This window comes from Staurois parvus, unplaced genomic scaffold, assembly GCF_062004578.1.
Source record: "Staurois parvus isolate SC_StPar_1 unplaced genomic scaffold, SC_StPar_1.0 ptg000086l, whole genome shotgun sequence".
Taxonomy (NCBI): Eukaryota; Metazoa; Chordata; class Amphibia; order Anura; family Ranidae; genus Staurois; species Staurois parvus.
Genome location: NW_028317882.1, coordinates 12,906,991 through 12,929,862, shown reverse-complemented (window position 1 = coordinate 12,929,862; position 22,872 = coordinate 12,906,991). Strand labels below are relative to the sequence as shown.

Genomic DNA, 22,872 nt, shown 5'->3' with positions numbered 1-22,872 from the left:
TAAATACCGTTATTAGCTATATTTTAACCGGTAAATCCCCCCTCCGACTAGCTGACCATTGGTGGTCTCTGCCTATATGGAGCCCCACTATAACGGGGCGAAGGTGTCCTATCATTGGCTGTACAGGACCGGTGAGGGCGGGAAACCGTGCTGTACTGCCATTGGCTGCATGAGTGGTAAGGGCGGGAAACTGTACTGTAGTGCAATTGGCTGTACACAAGTGGCGATATAACGGGACAGATATAACGGGAGTAGAAGGAATGCGAGGAGGAGGCGTGCGGGCGCCATTTTGTGCCTCGAGGAAAGCTTTGTTTCTGGTGGTGTCTACTGTTATTCGTTTTATAGTCGACGTTCGTCATTCAGTCATAAATTAAGCCCAGTCTTTTCACTTATGCGAGACGTTGGTTTATTTAAGGCAAAACTGCCGCTTATAATGCTCACCCTTTGGTACAATATAGCCGCTCGTTAGAAGCATCACTCCTGACTCGTTTATTTACCCTCGTATAGCATCTGCACAGAAAGCTGTGCTGCCTCAGATCGACCACGCTTGTTTTTCTGTATATTACAGCACAGTTGGGCTATCCATGACAGCTGAGTTGCCGAGTGATTTAAAAGGTATTGCCTACACGTGCTTCTCAGCACCAGCTGCCGCCATTCAAACAAAGAATTGCACAATAGCTTTGTCCAGAAACGCTCAGGGCTACAGCTAAAACGAACCCCTACAGAATGGATGGTGAACTATAAACTAGTAAGTCAAAGCTATATTAGCTATAAAGTCCCCTTGATTTGAGAAAGCTAAATACCACAGCATGACAGAAAATATCCCCAGACATTACTGGAACCTTTGTTCCAGCCACCACTGCCAAGTTACTTCACTACAGCTAAATAATGCAGCCAGGATTCCGTGTTATGCTGGCAATACTCTTAGCAAGTAATTTGAAATGAACAGTTGAATGAATTAAGATCTAACGAATGTGCAAGCAATAACACCATCATATTAATGTCGCCCACTTATCGACAGATAACATGGTACATTTATTGATTAAGCGATCAGTGGAAATGTAAAGACCTCTGGGGTTACATTTTAACATGCGCATTTTCTGTTTGCAATCGATTGGACATGATTATTTTTTTTGCCATAAACGTTTGCATTTTGATAAAATGAGCACATTAATGCATTGAATGCTTTTCTCAAATGATTTTCTAATCGTGTATGCCAGCATAACCCTGGTTGGCTGGGTGCGCAATTGCAGTCTTTAGTTTAACCACTTCGGCACTAGAGCAAGTTTGCATTTTTGGTCACAAAGGGTCTTCAAACCTCCAGAACTGTTTCTGAAAGCAGAGGCCTTGTAGAATAGATACTTGTTGAGCAAATATAGTGCAACATAAAATAGCAACTGCTTATCAAATGAATTTTAAGGATAAAATAAGTATTTGTGCATACAAACAATATACTAATTTTTAGTCAAATATAAAAGATGGGGTTGAGTAAATGGATACCAAACATGCCACGTCTTAAAGTTGTGTGTGCTCATGATATCACAAAAAATAGTATTCAGAGATCTCCATGGCCAATTACTTAAGTCTTTACAGATCATCAGTTTAGAGTTGACTTTGAGCTTTGGTGCTAAAACTATTGCTCTCACTTCCACCATGTATGGTGAGTGCAATCGTGGTTTACATACCTGGGCAAGTTTGCAATTTGTGTGTGGGGCAGAAGGTGTTACAATTTTTTTATTTTAAGTTTTTTTACTTAAAGAGTAACTCCACTTTTTTGTTGGAAACAAAACAGTCCTCTCTGGGTGATCAATGTACATTGCAAAGATTTTAACAAACTTTGTTCCAGAGTCCTACCTGTTTCACCTTAGAAGGAATAGCTCTTTGTTTGTTCATGTCTTGTGCAGGACTGATTCAGAATGGGAGTGACTTTTTTTTTATTATTAATCAGCTGAGGCATTTGCAGGGCTCTAATGAGGAAAGCTGCAAGGTCTTCATTTCTTTAGTGATGATTAACCCTTTGGGAGTATCTTACCAAAACTGATTTTTTTTTTTTTGCTGAGGATGCCCAAAAGTTGTCTTGTACCTTAGTGCAGCACATAGAAGGTTTTTTTTACCTACATGTATAGAATGCATAAAGGTAAAAAAAATCAAAAAACCTTGAGCCTTTAGAAACACTTTAACCACTTTCCTACTGGGCACTTATACCCCCTTCCTTACCTGGCCAATTTTCATCTTTCAGTGCTGTCGCACTTTGAATAACAATTGAACTACATTCAGAAGAGGTGCCTGATGAGGAAATATCTAAATTGGAAAACCGGTTGGAGACAGGCACTGGAGCTTCCCGTCCCTGTTCCATTGCCTGCCTCTTCTGCCTCACAACCTTCCTTCTCCCCTCTAGGTACTGCCAGTCAGACTCAGAGATACTCTCATCGCTTACTTTTTTTTTTTTTTTTTTTAGATTTCTTCACAGAAGGCTTCTTTTCAGAAGAGATGGCAGCACAAATTTTGCCACCCTCCACCACTCCTGGTGGGGGGGGGGACCTTCCTTCAAGTCAGACTTGAGAGGAGAAGACTCACAGGGATAACTGACTCATGGGGCACAGATTTAGAAGGTTCTGACACAAGGGGAGCAGGTACAGTAGGTTGGGGGGACAGGAACTCCCGGCTCCCAGCCATATGCATGAGGGCATAGAGGTCATTTGCCCTGAAACCCATCTCCAAGATCAAATCAACCATCACTTGCCTTGCTGGAGGGACTGCACCACCTTCCCATTTAAGCATGACATTTCGCCTTGGACCCCTGGCAGAGGCCAGAGACCCAGTTCCGCTTGAACAGCAGCCCTGGCTTGATGGTATTACCAGGAGCAGAGCCTAGCACCTGAGCAAAGGTAGGCTTATCAGGGCCAAGGCCCCACGCTGATAGAGCACTAGTCTGCACATTACTATTTACAGATCAATCTGAGCTCCTAGGATTGTCCTTCCCACCTGCACTGGCAGGACTGTCAGTCACACAGACATGAACCCTTTCATCAGGTGCAGTCACAGTCTCCACCGCAATACCATTGGTCACCTGATGCTGCACTATAGAGCCTTGTTCAGATGTGACTGGGCAAGAAGCTTTATATTTGGCCAAAGAAGGGTTAATGGGTTCTCCTGGCACTTGTTAGTCCAGGGGTCCTCAAACTTTTTAAACGGGGCCAACTCACTGTCCTTCAGACCGTTGGAGGGCCAGACTATAGTTTAAAAAAAAAAAAAAAAACTATGGTCATCTCCTGTACTGTGTCCACATTTGTTCAGAGACTGCGGACATACAACGGCGGTGAGAATACTGGGCTGGCCGCTCTATAAGACGCACAGACATTTCCCCCAAGTGTGTCTTATGGAGCGAAATAGTGCCCCATCATTGGTGTCAGTGGGAGGAATAGTGTCCCATCATTGGTGTCAGTGGGGGGAATAGTTCCCCACCATTGGTGTCAGTGGGAAGAATAGTGCCCCATCGTTGGTGTCAGTGGGGGGAATAGTGCCCCATCATTGGTGTCAGTGGGAGGAATAATGCCCCATCATTGGTGTCAGTGACACCAATGATGGGGCACTATTCCTCCCACTGACAGCAATGACACTTAACTAGCCGACTCCTGTTCCAGCATGGTGCTGCTGCAGCCAGCATACCTGGTTGCAGCAGTACCATCTGCACGGCACACTTACCGGGCGGTCAGCTGTCCTCCTTCCTTCACTTCGGCCTCTCCCTCCCTTGATTTTCATGGGGCCGCTTGGCTCCGCTTCCTCGCCGGTGATTGGCCGCCTGTGTGCCTTTCCTGAGCTACAGTACTGGCACCCAATCACCGGTGAGGAGGCGGAGCCGAGCGGCAGCATGGACATCGAGTGAGGGAGCGGCCGGAGTGAAGGAGCTGCGCATCCTGGACTGGATTATCGTGGGACTGGAGCCAGGTAAGAGTCAGCAGCCCCCTGCCCACCCCTGTACTTAGTGTCTCCTGCCGGCGGGCCGGATGAATGTGGTCGGGCAGCAGTTTGAGGACCCCTGTGTTAGTCCCTCTGCAGAAATGTCATTTTTTAAATGCACATTTTGCTGACTTCTAACACCATCCATCAAAGCCTTGCTGGATATGGGGTCACCAGGCTGGGTGTCACTAGGCAAATGGTCCGCATTAGTTGCGTTAAACGGCACAAAGACAGTCTTATCCACAGTTTGGGGCTTGATGGGCTTTACCTTATCAGGCCCGTTATCAGGGATGTCCTCACCATCAAACACCAGCTGATTCCCTCGCATTGGAGACTCCATTGACTGGATCACCCTCAGCATGCCTCCTGAGTCCTGAGAAGGCATAGGGCTGTTTACCTCACCCTGAGGGGGCAGGGGGTCAGAACTGGGGGTCTTCTCCATCTTTGCCATCCTTGCAAACTTTCTCTCATTAGAAAACTTCTCCTTGAAAGGCCTATCCCTTCCATCATGGCCACAATGGTTTCCTGGTGTTCCACCTGGACTTTAGCCAGCTCGACTTCAGTATCCATGGTTGCGGCTATACATGCTCTCATGCTGCTTTCTCAGTCGCTTCAACTCTGCTCTGAGTTTGTAGAGCTTGTCTCTCTACTTATTGAGGACCTTAATCCTGGCCACTACTCTCTCCCGAATGGAATCTGCACCTTCATCTTCACCTGGGGCAGATAGATCAGCAGCCCCGGCTCGCACTGAGGCAGGCATGTCACCCATCAGCCCAGGGAATGGCTGCGAACTCCCAGCAGCAGAAGCCCCACTGGCCTCCATGGCTTCCCCAGGAAGGGGCCATAAGGCCTGGGAAAGATTTTACCACACTCCCCTCTCACACACAGGAGCTAGAGCACCTGACAGCAGTAGATACTTCTCCCTCCTGACACACCTGTGCTCAATGATGGGACACTATTCCTCCCACTGACACCAATGATGGGGCACTATTCCTCCCACTGACACCAATGATGGGTTACTATTCCTCCCACTGACACCAATGATGGGTTACTATTCCTCCCACTGACACCAATGATGGGGCACTTTTCCTCCCACTAACACCAATGATGGGGCACTATTCCTCCCACCGACACCAATAATGGGGGAACTATTCCTCCAACTGATACCAATGATGAGGCACTATTCCTCCCGCTGACACCAATGAGGGGGCACTATTGCTCCCGCTGACACCAATGAGGGGGCACTATTCCTCCCACTGACACCAATAACGGGAACTATTCCTCCCACCGTCACCAATAATGGGGGAACTATTCCTCCAACTGATACCAATGATGAGGCACTATTCCTCCCACTGACAATGATGAGGCACTTTTCCTCCTAGTGACACCAATGAGGGGGCACTATTCCTCCCAGTGACACCAATGAGGAGGCACTATTCCTCCCACTGACAACAACGGTGGGGCACTATTCCTCCCACACTGACACTAATGATGGGGCACCATCACTGGTGTCAGTGGAAGGAATAGTGTCCCATCATTGGTGTCAGTGTGGGAGGAATAGTGCCACACCGTTGTTGTCAGTGGGAGGAATAGTGCCCCATCATTGTCAGTGTGGGAGAAATAGTGCCCCATCATTGGTGTCAGTGTGGGAGGAATAGTGCCCCACCGTTGTTGTCAGTGGGAGGAATAGCGCCCCACCGTTGTCAGTAGGAGGAATAGCACCCTATTCTTGTCAGTGGGTGGGGCTCTAATAGGCAGAGGTGGAGTTTACAGATGAAGGGGTGTATCTTAAACAGGAAGGGGTGGGACAAAGTTAGATGCGGGGGGGTGCCCATTTTTACTCTTGCCTAGGGCAGCACAAAACCAAAATACACCACTGCTCATACTATAATGTGTTTCCCATATCAATAAGAACTAAAACAAAAAATAAAAAGTGCTGCGCAACACCTCTGTGTCTCAACGTTATTACTCCACTTTAGCTATTCTGAGTGCTCCAATAGTAAATTAAATAGGTAAAATAACACTGCTATAAATCAACAGACATACTCAGTCTCACTGTTTCATTCATCAAATAATGATATGTGTGTAGAGATGTGCTGGTTGCTTTAAATCTTAAACAGCAGTTGCAAAGCTTTTTTTTTTTTTCCTCTCTTTGTGACAGACAGGAAAAGCAGGACTGTGCTCTAATTGGTTGTTGCTACAGCCGAGAAGGATCCACACATAGCAGCACTGTTGTAGCTGAACTTATGATTGGCTGTGGGGGAAAGGAGAGAGGAAAAAAAGGAAGAAGCACATGTGGTGAGGCAGACATTTTCAGGGGACCGCATGGAGCAAGGGCTCACTCTCTGTGCTGCTAGAGCCCATGGGCTGGGAGTGAGTTGCTGAGGAATTGTTGCAGGAGGACAGTGTGCAAATCAAGGATTGTCCTACCTGACGCTCAGGATTACAGCCACTCAAGTGCATGTGTCTCTCAAAGTCTGGAGCTGCTGAAAGAGAGAGGATTTCTACTGCTGTCTAATGCTATCTAGAGGACAATCCAGAAACAGTGAGTACTCTGTGATGAAAGGGGATTTTGATATTGCTGCATTTGCTGTTCATCTCTGGAGAATGGTCATGAGAAAGCCTGCTCTCTAATTCTCAGAGTGACACAGATTTTGGAAAGCCCAAGCTGCTCAGAATTAGCTATTCCTGCTGCTGATTGATGAAAGAACTGTGTCTCTGTATATTACTGGTTTGTCTCCTCAAGACTTGTGCTGTGGTTGAAGAGTGTGTCTAGTTCCAAGTCCTCACAGAAGCTTGCTGCTCTGAATATACTGAGCAAGTGTCAGTATATCAGGATTTCACCTGTATGGTGAAGACTTTGTTGAAGTGTTATTCTTTTCTATTGCAATGTTCACTGGAAGATTCTGTTTAATGGAGACTGTGCTATCCTGCTACTCCTGGATTACAAATACTCTCCCATGCAGAGAGTGAGCGCTGTTCCATTGATTAAAGGGCCCCAACATTGAGAGACTTTAAGTTTCATCCCATTGGCCAGTGGTTAGGTAGGATATTTCTGCTCTAGATAGTACTGCTATAGCAAATGTCAATAAGCTGCTAAATCTCATTAACAGTTATTGTTTCATGTGTCACTGTCAACCTAGTCAGTGTGATAATAGTCAATTTTGGAGTCTTTGGCGAGTGAATTGTGACTTCTTGCTAACTGTGTTATGCAAAGTAGTATCTGCGTTTTTATGTACATTACCTGTGTTAAATCAGCTAGTTCTTTTTCAGGGTTTGTTTTCTTCAGTAAAACCCATATAAAATATTTTCAGAGTGTCGAAGTTTTCTGGGTATAATCGGAGGTGTCGCCAGATTCAGGTGAGAGCTAAACCTATATATCTAGCCAAGTTCCACCCAAGGGTGTGCTACACGTGCACCCATTTACATTGATGAGTTACAATAACACTTATTATCCTTAATGAAATAAAGTACTGTTGTCTCTGTGCTATCCAGTGATAGTGCAAATGTTTAACACAAGAAACTGATTGCAGTCAGCACTTGTGCAATCACAGTATAATCAAAAAAAGAGCACTACTGACTTGCATTAATGTTCAAATCCAACTTCAATGCAATATGACATAACAGTTTAGAGTGAAATTATGTGCAAACAAATCACATGCGTTAACCGCTTACCTGCCGTCAAATAGCAGATATACTGCTACACGGTGGCATAGGTGCGCAAAATCATGTGTATATATACACGTGCTCTTGCATTTCCGGGTAGGGGGCGCGCGAGCCTTACCCATGCCACCAATTGCGGCTGCGGATGTCAATCACCGGGGCCCGGCCAGTGATTACCGACAATCATCGGCAGGAAGACTGTTTTGTTTGCAAACAGTCTTCCTCCCTGTCAGCTTGGACACACTGCTCTGGATGGCTGTGCATAGCACAGCCATCCCAAACAGTGTGCTTACAATGAAGCACACACCCTCGCCCCCTAGTAAAACACTCCCTGCATACAGTTAACCCTTTGTTCGCCCCTCAAATTAACACCTTCCTTCCCAGTGTCATTAGTACAGTGTCGCTGTTTTTTTGACACTGATCACTGTATTGGTGTCACTGGGGATGTCAGTGACACCAAGTTAGTTCCCCCCGTGTCAGAATGCTTGCCGCAGTTCCGCTAAAAGTCACTGAACGCTGCCATTACTAGTAGGGAAAAAAAATCCCAGTATCTATACCGCCATTTTTAAGTGCTATAATTTTCACGTAAACCAATTAATTTACATGTATTGGGATTTTTTTTTAAGCAAAGACACGTAGCAGAATACATTTTGGCTTAAATTTGTGATGAAATTAGATTTTTAAATTTTTTTTACTGGACATATTCGGAAATGACGGGAGCGCGATGGTTCTCTCATTCTGGGAGGACGTCATATGACGTCTTCTCACGCTAACCGCTTTTGTGCGCCCCCGGGGATCGGTGGTGCACTGTGTCCCTGGGACACAGCGGATCACCGAACAGCGGAAAGAGCCGATGGCTCTGTCGTGATCAGCTGTATCCAATCACAGCTGATTGCATGTAAATAAGGAAATGCCGGTTATCGGCATTTCTCTCCTCACGAGCTGTCACACTGACAGCTCGTGAGGAGAGGAGAGCCAGTAATCGGCATTCCTCAGAGGGGACATCTACGCTAAGCATCAGTGCCCTGATGATCAGTGTAGCCCCATCAGTGCCATCTGTCTGTGTACATCAGTACCTACCAGTGCACATCAATGTCACATATCAGTGCCCATCTGAGCTGCCTTTCAGTGCCACCTGTCAGTGCCACCTATGAGTGCTGCCAATCAGTTCCAGTCAGTGCTGCCTATCAGTGCCATATATGAGTACTGCCTTTCAGTGCCCATCAGTGATGTCTCTGAATGCCCACCAGTGCCTCCTCATCAGTGCCCATCACTGCAGCCTCAGCACACATCAGTGAAGGAGAAGAATTACTAATTTACAAAATTTTATAACAGAAACTAAGAAAAAAACGTTTTTCTTTCAAAATTTTCAGTTGTTTTTGGTTTGTTTATCAAAAAATAGAACAAAATAGTGGTGATTGAATACCACCAAAGGAAAGCTCTATCTGTCCCAAAACAATTATAAAAATTTCATATGGGTAGTGTTGCTCGACCGTGCAATTGTGCGACAGCGCTGAAAGCTGAAAATTGGCCTGTACAGGAAGGGGGTGAAAGTGTCCAGTAATAATACCAAAAAGTCCAATATATTGTTTTCTCAAAATTGTCGGTCTTTTTTTTTGTTGATAGCGCAAAAAATAAAAACTGCACAGGCGATCAAATACCACCGAAAGAAAGCTCAATTTGTGGGTGTGGCGTTGTAAGGGACCACCCGGCGGTACCACTAGCACTCCACTAAATAGGTGTTTCCAGAGCACGGAGTCTAAGTCCCAGGGTGCTTGTTCACCAGGGCCCCTGATGGTGGGGATGGACTTGGAGCCCCCCGAGACCAGGTCGTGACTACTGGGCAAACCCGTTAGTGGTAGTGGTATTCGCCGAGGGCTCCTGCGGGGAAGAGCCTGATATGAGGCGGTCAGGAGACCCCACTGGGAGGGATGGACGGATGGATGGATGGCTGAGCAGGTGCGGGGTCAGACAAGCCGGGTCGGTAACAGGGAGGACGGTACGGTACAAGGCAGCGGGCAGAGAATAGTCGGGTCACACGCCAGGTCAGCAACAGCAGGTCAGATCCAATAGGGGGCATTCAAGAGAGAGGTCAGGCAAAGCAAGGGTCAGGGCAGGAGAAATACAGCAAGGTCAAGCACAATCCGGGTCAGCAACTTACAATTCACAGGTTCGCAGATACAGGATACAGGTAAGACCAGAAGGCACTGAATGACAGCTCAGGGCCATTTAAATATCCCGCCCTGCGCTGCCATTGGTGCCCAGCGGGCGGCCGCGGCTTCTACTGCGCATGCGCGAACTCGAACGCCGCGGCCGGCCCGGACCTAATGCTCGAGTCCCAGCACAGGGCAGCATACTGCGCCTGCGCCGGGACCATCGCGGCGGGGACCGAGGGGATCCCTGACATTGCCCCCCCCCTACGGGCAACCTCCGGATGCCCACCCGATCTCTCCACCACGGGTGATCGCGAAAGAACCTCCGGACAAGTCTAGGTGCATGGACATTATGGGCTGGTTCCCAAGAATTGTCCTCAGGGCCATAGCCCTTCCATTTGATTAGGAATTGGGTCTGGCCCCCCCTCCTTCGGCACTTCAAGATTGATTCCACCTCAAATTCTTCTTCCCCTTCTACCGATATAGCCTGCGGAGGCCTAGATTCTCGTTCAGGGAAGGTATCCGGGACTACTGGCTTCAGCAGGGACACATGGAAGACTGGGTGGATCTTGAGTGTGTCAGGGAGGACAAGTTCGTAGGCCACCTCGTTGACCATCCGCCTAACGCAAAAGGGTCCTATAAATTTAGGGCCTAATTTCTTTGAGGGGCAAAGCATCTTTAAGTTGGAAGTAGACAACCAAACCTTCTCACCGGGTCGCAACACCAGATCTCCCCTTCGTCTCTTGTTGAATGCCCTCTTGTAGTCATCCTGGGCCCGAATTAGGGCTTCCTGCAGCTTCTTGTTGTTCGAGGAGAAGAACGTCAATGTATCCTGTGTTGCCGGAATTGGGCATTCAGGGACCAAGTCCGGGAGGAAGGTAGGGTGAAACCCACAATTGGAAAAGAACGGGGACTGCCCCGTTGCCGAATGGCACGCGTTGTTGTACGCGAATTCCGCCAAGGGTAGAAGTGGTATCCAGTCATCCTGGGCAAAAGATGTATAGCAGCGCAGGTACTGCTCCAGAGTCTGGTTGGTTCTCTCGGTCTGTCCGTTGGACTGAGGGTGAAATGCAGAAGAGAGGGACAGTTGGATGTTCAGAGCTTTACACAGAGCCCTCCAAAATCTTGAGGTAAACTGAACCCCTCGGTCAGAGACGATGTCTTCAGGGACCCCGTGCAGTCTTACGATCTCTCGAATGAATACTCGCGCAGTTTCGGCTGCCGACGGAGTCTTCCTTAATGGTATAAAGTGGGCCATCTTAGATAAACGGTCCACGGCCACAAGAATTGCTGTGTGGTCCCGTGAAGGTGGGAGCTCGACTATGAAATCCATTGAAATTTTCTGCCAAGGCCGTTCGGGAATCGGTAAAGGCCGCAGAAGACCCCAAGCCTTGCACCTTGATGGTTTGTTCCTCTGGCAGGTGATGCAGGAGTTAACGTAGTGTTTGCAGTCTTTTGCCATGTCAGGCCACCAGAAGGAGCGTCGGAGGAGCTCTAAGGTCTTGGCCGACCCAAAGTGCCCTGCCATCGGGTGGTCATGGCAATGGCCCAAGACCAGAGTTCGGATTCCCTCTGGCACTACAATCCGATCTTCCTTCCACAGGAGTCCCCCCTTGTTCTGGAGGGGCACCCCGGCTGGGATGGATATGGCCGTGGACGCCTCCATTATCTTGGAACGAAGGTCCGTCTGGAGCGCCAAGAAGTTTCCCGAAGACAGGATAGTGTCGGGCGCTGGGACCTCCTTGGCGTCCTCGTACATGCGTGACAACGCATCTGGCTTCGTATTCTTTGATCCCGGCCTGTATGTAATGTGGAAATTGAATCTTGAGAAGAACAGTGCCCATCTTGCCTGTCGTGGGCGTAAGCGTTTGGCGGTCCTCAGGTACTCCAGATTCTTATGATCCGTAAATATTAAGATGGGGTGTGAGGCACCTTCCAGCAGGTACCTCCATTCCTCTAACGCTGTCTTAATCGCCAGAAGTTCACGATCGCCGATATCGTAGTTCCTTTCCGCCGGGGTGAGTTTCCGTGAGAAGAATGCCACAGGGTGGAGCAATTCCCTGGTGCCCTTTCGCTGGGATAGGATGGAACCTACCGCATTCTCTGACGCATCTACCTCCAAGATGTAGGGTAAGGCGGCATCGGGGTGACCCAGGATGGGTGCCGAAGTGAATAGTTTCTTCAAAGCTTCAAAAGCTTCCTGCGCCTCTGGCGTCCACCTGAATCGAGTTCCAAGCTTGGTTAGCTGAGTAATGGGGGAGACCAGACCCGAGAAGTTCTTGATGAACTTGCGGTAAAAGTTTGCGAACCCGACAAACCGTTGGACACCCTTCCTGTCTGTGGGTTCAGGCCAATCCAGTATTGCAGAGACTTTCTGAGGGTCCATCGCGACCCCCGCGGTGGAGATAATCAGACCCAGAAAAGTAATACTAGACTGTTCAAAGCAACATTTGTCAGCTTTGGCGTATAAGCCGTGCTGCCGCAACCGCCCTAATACCTTTGCTACGTGAACCCTGTGCTCCCCCAGAGAAGGTGAAAAAATCAAAATATCGTCTAAGTAGACTATAACAAAGACATCCAGGAAATCCCTAAAAATGTCGTTCACAAAGTGTTGGAAGGTGGCCGGTGCATTGCACAGACCGAACGGCATGACCAGATATTCGAAGTGGCCGAAGCGGGTGCGGAATGCCGTTTTCCACTCGTCCCCCTCCCTTATGCGAACCAGGTTGTATGCTCCCCTTAAGTCCAGTTTTGTGAACACCACTGCCGCCTTTAAACTCTGGAATAACTCTGGTACCAACGGCACGGGGTAACGGTTTTTGATTGTAACTCTATTCAATTCCCGGTAATCAATACATGGTCTCAAGGTCTTGTCCTTTTTTTCTACAAAGAAAATCCCTGCCCCTGCCGGAGAGGTAGAGGGGCGGATGAATCCCTTCTGCAGGCTGTCCTCAATGTATTCCCTCAGGGCCCCCAATTCGAGCTCCGAAAGGGGGAAGATCCGCCCGAAAGGGATCTCTGAGCCAGGTAACAGGTCGATAGGACAGTCATACGGGCGGTGGGGGGGTAGAGTATCTGCTCCCCGTTTACTGAATACATCAAGGAATTCATGGTAGGCTGCAGGAATGACCTGCCTTAAGTCGGCATCCCCCTCTGAGCACACAAGGACCTGGGGAACCCCCGGGCCCGAAGTGCGGCAGTGTTCCCGACAGTATGAGGAAGGGAACGAGACTACCCTGGTTTCCCAGTCAATCTGGGGGTTATGAGCCCGTAACCACGGAAGCCCCAGAATGACTGGAAAAAGGGGTGATGCGATGGCATCCAAGCGGAGGAGTTCCTGGTGTTGGCTGGCAATGGTGGTAGAAATGGAAGGGGTCTCCTGGTTAACCACCCCTGATCTTATCCGGGACCCATCGGCCAGAAATATGTTGAACCCCTTTTCTTTTGGTTGGAGGGGAATACCCTGCTGGTGAGCAAAATTAATATCTACAAAACAGCTGCATGCCCCCGAGTCAATAATGGCTGTCACTTCCACGGTCCTTTCTGGCAGCTGAAAGGAGAGGGGTACAACTAAGTATTGGGAAGAATGAACATCGCCAACAGATAAGGAAGAAGAGGTGCACTTACTCAGTTTCTGCGGGCAGGATCGTACCATGTGACCAGCTTCACCACAGTAGAGGCATAGGTTCTGGGAGCGTCTGCGCTGGCGTTCCTCTGGAGATAGCTTAGGTCGCGCCAGGCCTAGCTGCATGGGTTCAGGAGTATCCTCCGGTGGTGGGTTCAGGAACTGTGGCCTAGTGGATTGGCTGTGACCCTGGAAAGACCCCCAAGTACCTCCTCGACCCTGACCGGACCTCTCAAACCTGCGTTCCCGCAGTCTTCGGTCAATCTTGATGGTTAGTGCAATTAAGTCTTCAAGCGCCTCAGGCATTTCTACCCGGGCGAGCTCGTCTTTCAGGGCCTCTGACAGGCCCATGCGGAACTGGTGCACAAGGGCAAACTCGTTCCAGCGTGTGTCCCCCATCCAACGCCTAAAGTCAGAGGCGTACTCCTCCGCCGCCCGTCGGCCCTGCCGGAGTGTGTAAATGGTAGCTTCAGCCGAAGCTGCCCGCTGTGGGTCATCATATAAGATGGCCATTGCGTCAAAAAAAACGTTAACTGAGCCTAGGTGGGGGTCATTGTTCCCTCTCAGTCGGTGGGCCCAGTCTTGGGGTTCACCCTGCAGGAGGGAGATGACAAACCCCACCTTTACTGATTCCGTCAAAAAGGTACGAGGTTGCAACTCAAAATAGAGAAGGCAGGATTCACGGAACGACTTGAAGCGTGTGCGGTCCCCGTGAAAACGCTCCGGTAGGGGTACCCGGGGTTCGGCCATAGGAAGTGATGCGGAAGCCCCTGAAGCAGGCCCAGGGGCCGCTACGGGCGGAGGTGCAGGGGTCGGGGCCTGTGGTGCAGGGGAAGATATCGTGCAGGCCTGGAACCGATTTTCAATCTGTAAACACCTGTCCTGTAATACGTTTACAGCTTGCGTCAAGGAAGCCAGGTGCCTACAAACTTCCTCCAGCGGGGAGGGTCCTCCTCGAGGCTCCGTCATGGCCTTCTGGTACTGTAAGGGACCACCCGGCGGTACCACTAGCACTCCACTAAATAGGTGTTTCCAGAGCACGGAGTCTAAGTCCCAGGGTGCTTGTTCACCAGGGCCCCTGATGGTGGGGATGGACTTGGAGCCCCCCGAGACCAGGTCGTGACTACTGGGCAAACCCGTTAGTGGTAGTGGTATTCGCCGAGGGCTCCTGCGGGGAAGAGCCTGATATGAGGAGGTCAGGAGACCCCACTGGGAGGGATGGACGGATGGATGGATGGATGGCTGAGCAGGTGCGGGGTCAGACAAGCCGGGTCGGTAACAGGGAGGACGGTACGGTACAAGGCAGCGGGCAGAGAATAGTCGGGTCACACGCCAGGTCAGCAACAGCAGGTCAGATCCAATAGGGGGCATTCAAGAGAGAGGTCAGGCAAAGCAAGGGTCAGGGCAGGAGAAATACAGCAAGGTCAAGCACAATCCGGGTCACCAACTTACAATTCACAGGTTCGCAGATACAGGATACAGGTAAGACCAGAAGGCACTGAATGACAGCTCAGAGCCATTTAAATATCCCGCCCTGCGCTGCCATTGGTGCCCAGCGGGCGGCCGCGGCTTCTACTGCGCATGTGCGAACTCGAACGCCGCGGCCGGCCCGGACCTAATGCTCGAGTCCCAGCACAGGGCGGCATACTGCGCCTGCGCCGGGACCATCGCGGCGGGGACCAAGGGGATCCCCGACAGGCGTTGTATGACCGTGCAATTGTCAGTTAAATAATGCGGCGCCGTAACGCAAAAAATGGCCTGGTCAGAAAGGGGGGTAAATCCTCTGGAGGGCAAGTGGTTAAAATGTATAAAAAAACAAACAAACATACTAACTAAAAAGACTTCAATTCAAAGTGCATATATAAACATGAATAAAATATAATGCATGCAAAAGTCCAAACCACAGTTTAGTTGATATACTCCAAAGATGTTGAGTGTCCAAAAACCATCTTCAGGGATAATGGTTCAAGATAAATTATCATGTATAGCAAGTGTAATCCACCACCAAGTATAGCAGCTGCTCACCTCAGTCGTGTGTGTATATAAAATAAATAAAAGCGACTTGCTCTTTAACCAGGGTGCAATAGTAGCAGCAGATCTTAAAAAATCTTGAATGGAAAATGCCACTAAGTGATAATCTTACCAAAAAAGAAAGAAGAGCACTTACAGAATTAAAAGAAGCCAACAATATTATTATTAAAAGAAGTGATAAGGGTGGTAATGTAGTAATTCTAAATGAACAGAATTATGTGAAAGAAGTAAAACTCCAATTAGGTGACACTACCACTTATCGTAAATTAAGTGTTAATCCCTTTCCCATTTTGGTTAAGAAACTAAATTCTACTTTAGTATTGGGCAAAGAAGCTGGCCTTCTTACTAAAAAGGAATATGATTATCTTAAGATTGAGGAATTCAACTATCCTACCTTTTACATTATTCCGAAAATCCATAAGGATCTGATAAATCCTCCAGGAAGACCTATAGTCTCCGCAATACAGGGTCCCCTTGAGAAGACAGGAAAATATATTGACCTGTTTCTCAAGGATATGGTCCCGAATTTATCTTCCTATGTGAAAGATACCAAAGATGTACTAGCAAAGATTGAAAATTTTAAAATTGATGGAAACTCTATTTTAGTTGGAGTAGATGTTGAATCACTATATACGTCTATTCCACATGATTGTGGGTTAAGATCAGCTCTTCACTTTCTCAATAAGTCATATCCTGAAATGGGAAGGCAAAACGAATTTATAAGTGAGCTATTAGATTTTGCTCTGCATCATAACTTCTTTCAATTTAATAATATCTTTTACCGGCAGATTAGAGGCACCAGTATGGGAGCACCGTGGGCCCCAGCCTATGCATGTCTACACCTGGGTTTTTGGGAGGAACAGTTTGTCTATACGTCATCAATGTTTCTCACACATGTCCAAATTTGGTTGAGATACATTGATGACGTGTTCCTCATCTGGAGAGGGTCACTGGAGGAATTAAAACTCTTCCTGGAGGAATTGAATCATAACCCCTTGAATATTAGACTTGCATACAACTTTGATAAATGGTGCATGTCCTTCCTTGACCTTAAACTTGAGGGAGACAGGCTGGTCACCAAAATGTTTAGAAAACCAACAGCAGCCAATACTTTAATTGCAGCTAAAAGCTATCACCCACGTTCACTGATCACTGGGATTCCAGTTGGACAGTTTCTAAGGTGTCGAAGAAACTGTTCCAATATTGATGATTTTAGACTAGAGGCTCAAGACCTTGCTAAAAGATTTAGGGAACGAGGATACTCCCACTCCCAGATTAGGAGGGCATGAAAACGAGCATACCAAACCGATCGGAAAATATTACTATCTTTAAAAAAGGAAGAAGGCCAAGGGAAACAAACTTTACAACCAGTCAGGATGATAACCCAGTTTGGAGCACAGTGGGGGGAAGTAAAACATGTATTGGAAAAACATTGGAGGAATCTTACACAATGCCCCAACTTAAGTAAAATTGTAGGCTACCGTCCATTAATGGTGGCAAAGAGAGCACCAAATCTTGGTGACCTACTTATTCACTCTGATTATCAGCCATTAACACAATCAACATGGCTTAAGTCATGCACAAAAAGGATGTATAAGTGTGGAAAATGTCAAATTTGCAAGTTTGTAGATCGTACTGACACGTTCTCTGATTCAAATAACAAATTTCACTTTAAAATTCGAAGCCTTATAAACTGCTCTACAGCTAGAGTACTCTATATATTGATTTGTCCGTGTAAAAAAATGTATGTTGGTAAACCTAAAAGGCAGCTCAAAGTGCGATAAGGTGAACACTTTAGAGATATTAAATCAAATGACCCTGAAAGTAATTTAGCTCAACACTATGCCAAGTACTATGGGGGAAAACTAGAGGGCACTAAAGTCAAAGGAATATATGCACTGAACTTCCCACAGAGGAGAGGTGATTTTGATAGAGAACTCTTGAAACGTGAAAAACAGTTATATAAACTTGATACTTTATCCCCCAAAGGGTTAAATATTGAATGTGACCTCCAAGTGTTTTTGCAAAAATAGAAAGCTTCATAGTGTAAAATTCCTATGCGGCACCTGGTGGTGAATAGGAAGGCTATTGAACAGTTCCTCTAATAAGCAGCTATGTTAATGAAAGAGTAATTTTCTCTCCACTGTGTACCCAGGTATCTGCTTTTTTATTTGCATTATATGACCAGTTGTTTGCTAATTATTTAGCTTTTCTTCCACTGAGTATAATTGCCACCAATTGATTTACATTTAAGGGCGGTGACAAGCCCATTATAAATAGTGTATGGCAGGTAGGCATCTCATTGGTCCTGACGAAGCTGAGTGAGATGCGCCCATTGGTGAAATACGTTGACGTCATACGTCAGATACGTCACTTATGGCCGGACGCATTGGCGCCATACACGCTGACCATCAGGGGAGGCAGCCATATACGCTGGCCAAGAGCGGTGCAAGGCTGCACAAGTACCGGGGCGGGAGCGGAGTCCGTTGGACAAAAGTCCCGATGGTGGCAGCCACCTTCGGGACTGCGGCTGGATATCCAGACCAAGGAAACTCAGAGTATCACCTCTGGCCTGGGTGGTGAATAAACAGCAGCATAACTAAAAGGGAACAAGGCGCTTGTGCGCCATTGCATATTTACTACCAAGAACTCATATATTGACTCTACATATGTCACGTATCTGTTTCAGGATGGGGATATCATGCTTCTTCATATAGGTGCATGGCACCCTACACTTATTACAAGGCACAGAAGGTCCAGCACTTTATATTAAAACATCAATATTAAGGTGGTCCACAGTCCGCATGTCGCGGTGAAGAAACCCCTTAAGGCAGGGCCCTGCCAGACCTACTACATTGAGGAAGCCAAATGGTGACCTGTATAATGTCTACTCAGCTCATTCTGTACATGATTATGGACATTTTATATTGCTGCTTGATACTTCACCACCTACATTTGCCATCCATTGCCATTACTGTTCTATCTGGCCACCATAGAGGTTACCGCATCCCTTTCCATATATCTCTATGTATTTTAGCCCACATTACCTTTCTAGGTCCATGGGCAATCATATCCATTACTTGGTACTTATTAGCCATTACTGCACTGCATGCTATACCTATATTGGTACAATTTTTTGATATACCTCCTGCTTGGCAGTGTAACCTTTGTGTCGGTGCTGCAAATGTATTAGACAATTGTCACTATGTCTGCAGCACTTTACTACTTAGACCGGTCTTGATGTACAATTTGATATGTTTTTAAGGTCTGTCTCTGTATTATCTCATACTGAGGTGATGGTGAACTGAGGTATTTACCTCATTTGTCCACATTTGTACTGTGTAATAAAGCATAATTTTTGTGTTTCAATAGTTTTTATTAGTTTTAAGCAGTATAAAACAGAGACGACAAAACATGCCCCCACAGGGGCTATCAATTGCACCGATAAGATAAAAAACATAATAAAAGAAAAACAGTGCTCTAACTTCAACAAGGCAGAAGGTACGCCCACGCAGGGGCTATCAATGGCATATAGGTTACAATGACGGTAATGAAATTCTAACTGCAATTAAAGGCAACTGTCAACTATCACCCAAAAAAACTAACAGAAATGGAGAGAAAGAAAGAGAAGAGAAATAAGAGGAGAGAAAAAGAAAAAAAAAGAGAAGAGGGGGCAGAGATCCAAGAGCGCCACCATCAAACGCCAGTGCCTAACGCCAGTACATCCCATACTAGCCAAAGGAAGCGTGGGAAAGGCATATTGCAACCATGGTTCCCATATTTTCGAGAATTTACATTGGGAGTCGTTGCATATGCTCATTAAGCATCATATTGGTCATACGATCCCGCACCCCCTGAAAAGGGACAAACGGACTCTTCCAGGCCTGAGCAATTGTTCTGGTGGCCGACAGAAACAAATAGGACGCCAGCTTCTGCTGATGAGCAAAGAGACCCGGTATGGGGCAATGAAGCAAGGCATACCGAGCATCCCGGCGTATGGATAGATGAAACAACGTGAAAAGGAGGCCAAATACACGAGACCAAAAACGGACCAGTCTCGGGCATGACCACCAGATATGCAAGACATCGCCACGATGGCCACAACCCCGGAAACATCGATCACTACAAGCGGGATTAGCCTGGGCCAAACGAGCCGGAACCCAATACCAACTAAACAATACCTTATAGGCTGCCTCCAGCGTGGTGGTATTGAATGAGCATTTAGCTATGAGTGACCAGGCCCTATTCCAGTCCTCCGGATCCACATCCACCCCCAGGTCACGCTCCCACTGAACAACATATGAAAGAGAAGTATGCGACGGGCGTCTGTTCAAGGCTGCATAAAGAAGGGAGATAAGGCCCGGGGCGCCCGGGCGCTGCTGACAAAGCTGTTCAAAGGCCGATTTCTGGTATGGAAAAGAAGAAGTGCCCCGCAGCGAGAGTAGCCAGTGCCGCAATTGAAGGTATTGAAAAAATTCCGCCGGGGATAATTTTTGGAATTACTTTGAGTATCGCATTCTGTCCATAATGTAACCACTTTCTGTGAATCTCTTTTCACGTCCCCCCTTTTTTTGCTGCAATAGCTAGACAGACCTCTCCAAATGTGCGCAGGACCCTAATCACCACCAGCCCTGCCGCCCTATAGCAGAAATACTTCTACAGGGCGGCAGGGCTGCGCAACATCACATATACAGTTGCAAGAAAAAGTATGTGAACCCCTTGGGATTACGTGGAGTTTTGCATGAACTGGGCATAAAATGTGCTCTGAACATCATCTAAGTCACAACAATACAAGAACACAGTCTGCTGAACATAATACTACACAAACATTAGATGTTGCCATGGTTTAATTGCACATAACATGTAAACATTCACAGTGCAGGGAGGAAAAAGTATGTGAACCTTTGGACTTAATAACTGGTTGACCCTCCTTTGGCAGCAATAACCTCAACCAAACGTTTCCTGTAGTTGCAGATCAGACCTGCACAACGATCTGGAGTAGTTTTGGACCACTCCTCTTCACAAAACTGTTTCAGTGTAGCAATATTCTTGGGATTTCTGGTGTGAATCGCTCTCTTAAGGTCATGCCACAGCATTTCAATCGGGTTAAGGTCAGGACTCTGACTGGGCCACTCCAGAAGGCGTATTCTGTGCTGTTGCAGCCATTGTTTTGTTGAATTACTTGTATGCTTTGGGTCATTGTCCTGTTGCATCACCCATCCTCTGCGGAGCTTCAGTTGGCGGACAGATGGTCGTACGTTTTCCTGCAAAATGTTTTGATAAACTCTGGAATTAATTTTCTCATCAATGACAACAATCCGTCCAGGCCCTGAGGCAGCAAAGCAGCCCCAAACCATGATGCTTCCTCCGCCATGTTTTACAGTGGGGATGAGGTTTTGATGTTGGTGTGCTGTGCCTTTTTTTTCTCCACACATAGTGTTGTGTCTTCTTCCCGAACAACTCAATCTTGGTTTCATCTGTCCACAGTATATTTTGCCAGTAGTGCTGTGGAACATCCAGGTGCTCTTTTACAAACTTCAAACGTGCTGCAATATTCTTTTGGGACAGCAATGGCTTCCTCCGTGGTGTCCTCCCATGTACTCCATTCTTGTTTCATGTTTTCCTTATTGTAGATGTGTCAACAAAAATGTTAGCATGTGCCAGAGATTTCTGTAGGTCTTTAGCTGACACTCTGGGATTATTCTTTACCTCATGCAGCATTCTGCGCTGTTCTCTTGCAGTCATTTTTACAGGACGACCACGCCTAGGGAGAGTAGCAACAGTGCTAAACTTTCTCCATTTGTAGACAGTCTGTCTTACCGTTCCCATCATAATTATATATATACATATTAACCTATGTCCCTATATAGTCCCTTTGTGAGCCATGTCCGCAGAGGCTGTTTATATGGCTGTTTTCCCCATGTTTGATAACAATATACACTCTGCACATTAGGTTAGCATTCCTCGTTTGCACCATTGAATAGTAATGGCTCCACAGATCAGACTGTCTCCATCTGCATTCTTCAGTATGGGTTTCACCTTCTGCTGTCCATCTGCACTGTTCTCCGAGAAAATGGCCGCCATATGTGCTTACTGCGCATGCGCGGCTTTACCGCAATGACGTCACCGGTGCGTACTGCGCATGCGCACCGCGGAATATAAAAACGATCAATTTCCCTGCAATGCACCCCCTTTGAAAACGTGTGTTGACACGAAACGCGTCAGGGAGGTGCCCCCCCACTGTCTGGACATATCCTTTAGCTGCCCCTTGTTCCTGTGACCAATTTTGTAAGTGTTGTTTCTCTTGTTATTTGAATTACTACCTATTAAATGCAATACTACACTATCAGAGCTTCTGGCCTGTGGCTCTCTTTATTGGAGGGAGCCTGGGCTTTTTGAAGGTGCCTGGTTTCTCTTGGTCTCCTGTGTGATGCTGGCTGGCTTGTTGGATTCATCTCCTTACTGGCTGATGTGCATTTTTGGAATCATCGTCCTGCTGTTCTGGGAACATGACATCTAGTGGCGAGTGATCAGATGACATCATCCTCTCCAGTGGCTTTCTTTCAGAGTACCAGGAGTAGGTCTTAATTACTCCATGCTCCATTTGCTGAGATATCTGGTTAGTGCAAACTTCTTTCAGCTTGTTCAACACAAGAGTCACGAACTTTGTTCCGGTTCCCTAACCAGGGATGCACCACAGAAGTCACCAGTTTTATATACTTCATATTTAATGGTATATTTAGAACATTATATGTCAATAGGTTTCTGTGGATCATGAGACCTTATCTATGAGCGCTGCATATTTTATGACTTATTATTCGAAGTTTCTTGAGGTTTACTTTCTATGCTAGCAGCTTAACTAATCATCTTTATAATCCATATACCCATTCATCTGTACTATTATTAGACACCTAGCGCTGTTTCTTTCCCATTTTTTAATGACAACAATCCGTCCAGGCCCTGAGGCAGCAAAGCAGCCCCAAACCATGATGCTTCCTCCGCCATGTTTTACAGTGGGGATGAGGTTTTGATGTTGGTGTGCTGTGCCTTTTTTTTCTCCACACATAGTGTTGTGTCTTCTTCCCGAACAACTCAATCTTGGTTTCATCTGTCCACAGTATATTTTGCCAGTAGTGCTGTGGAACATCCAGGTGCTCTTTTACAAACTTCAAACGTGCTGCAATATTCTTTTGGGACAGCAATGGCTTCCTCCGTGGTGTCCTCCCATGTACTCCATTCTTGTTTCATGTTTTCCTTATTGTAGATGTGTCAACAAAAATGTTAGCATGTGCCAGAGATTTCTGTAGGTCTTTAGCTGACACTCTGGGATTATTCTTTACCTCATGCAGCATTCTGCGCTGTTCTCTTGCAGTCATTTTTACAGGACGACCACGCCTAGGGAGAGTAGCAACAGTGCTAAACTTTCTCCAATTGTAGACA

The 22,872-nt window shown here is 47.0% G+C and overlaps 1 long non-coding RNA gene across 2 annotated transcripts; it reads left to right on the top strand.

The window, feature by feature from the left end:
- The first annotated feature begins 98 nt into the window (after positions 1-98).
- LOC149468544 (uncharacterized) lies at positions 99-7,267 on the top strand. 2 transcript variants are annotated; one of them, XR_016311713.1, is made up of 3 exons: positions 99-748; positions 2,459-2,888; positions 6,122-7,267. It is a non-coding gene; the product is annotated as an uncharacterized LOC149468544 (long non-coding RNA). The 2 variants fall into 2 exon arrangements; XR_016311714.1 differs by lacking the exon at positions 2,459-2,888.
- Positions 7,268-22,872: the final 15,605 nt, after the last annotated feature.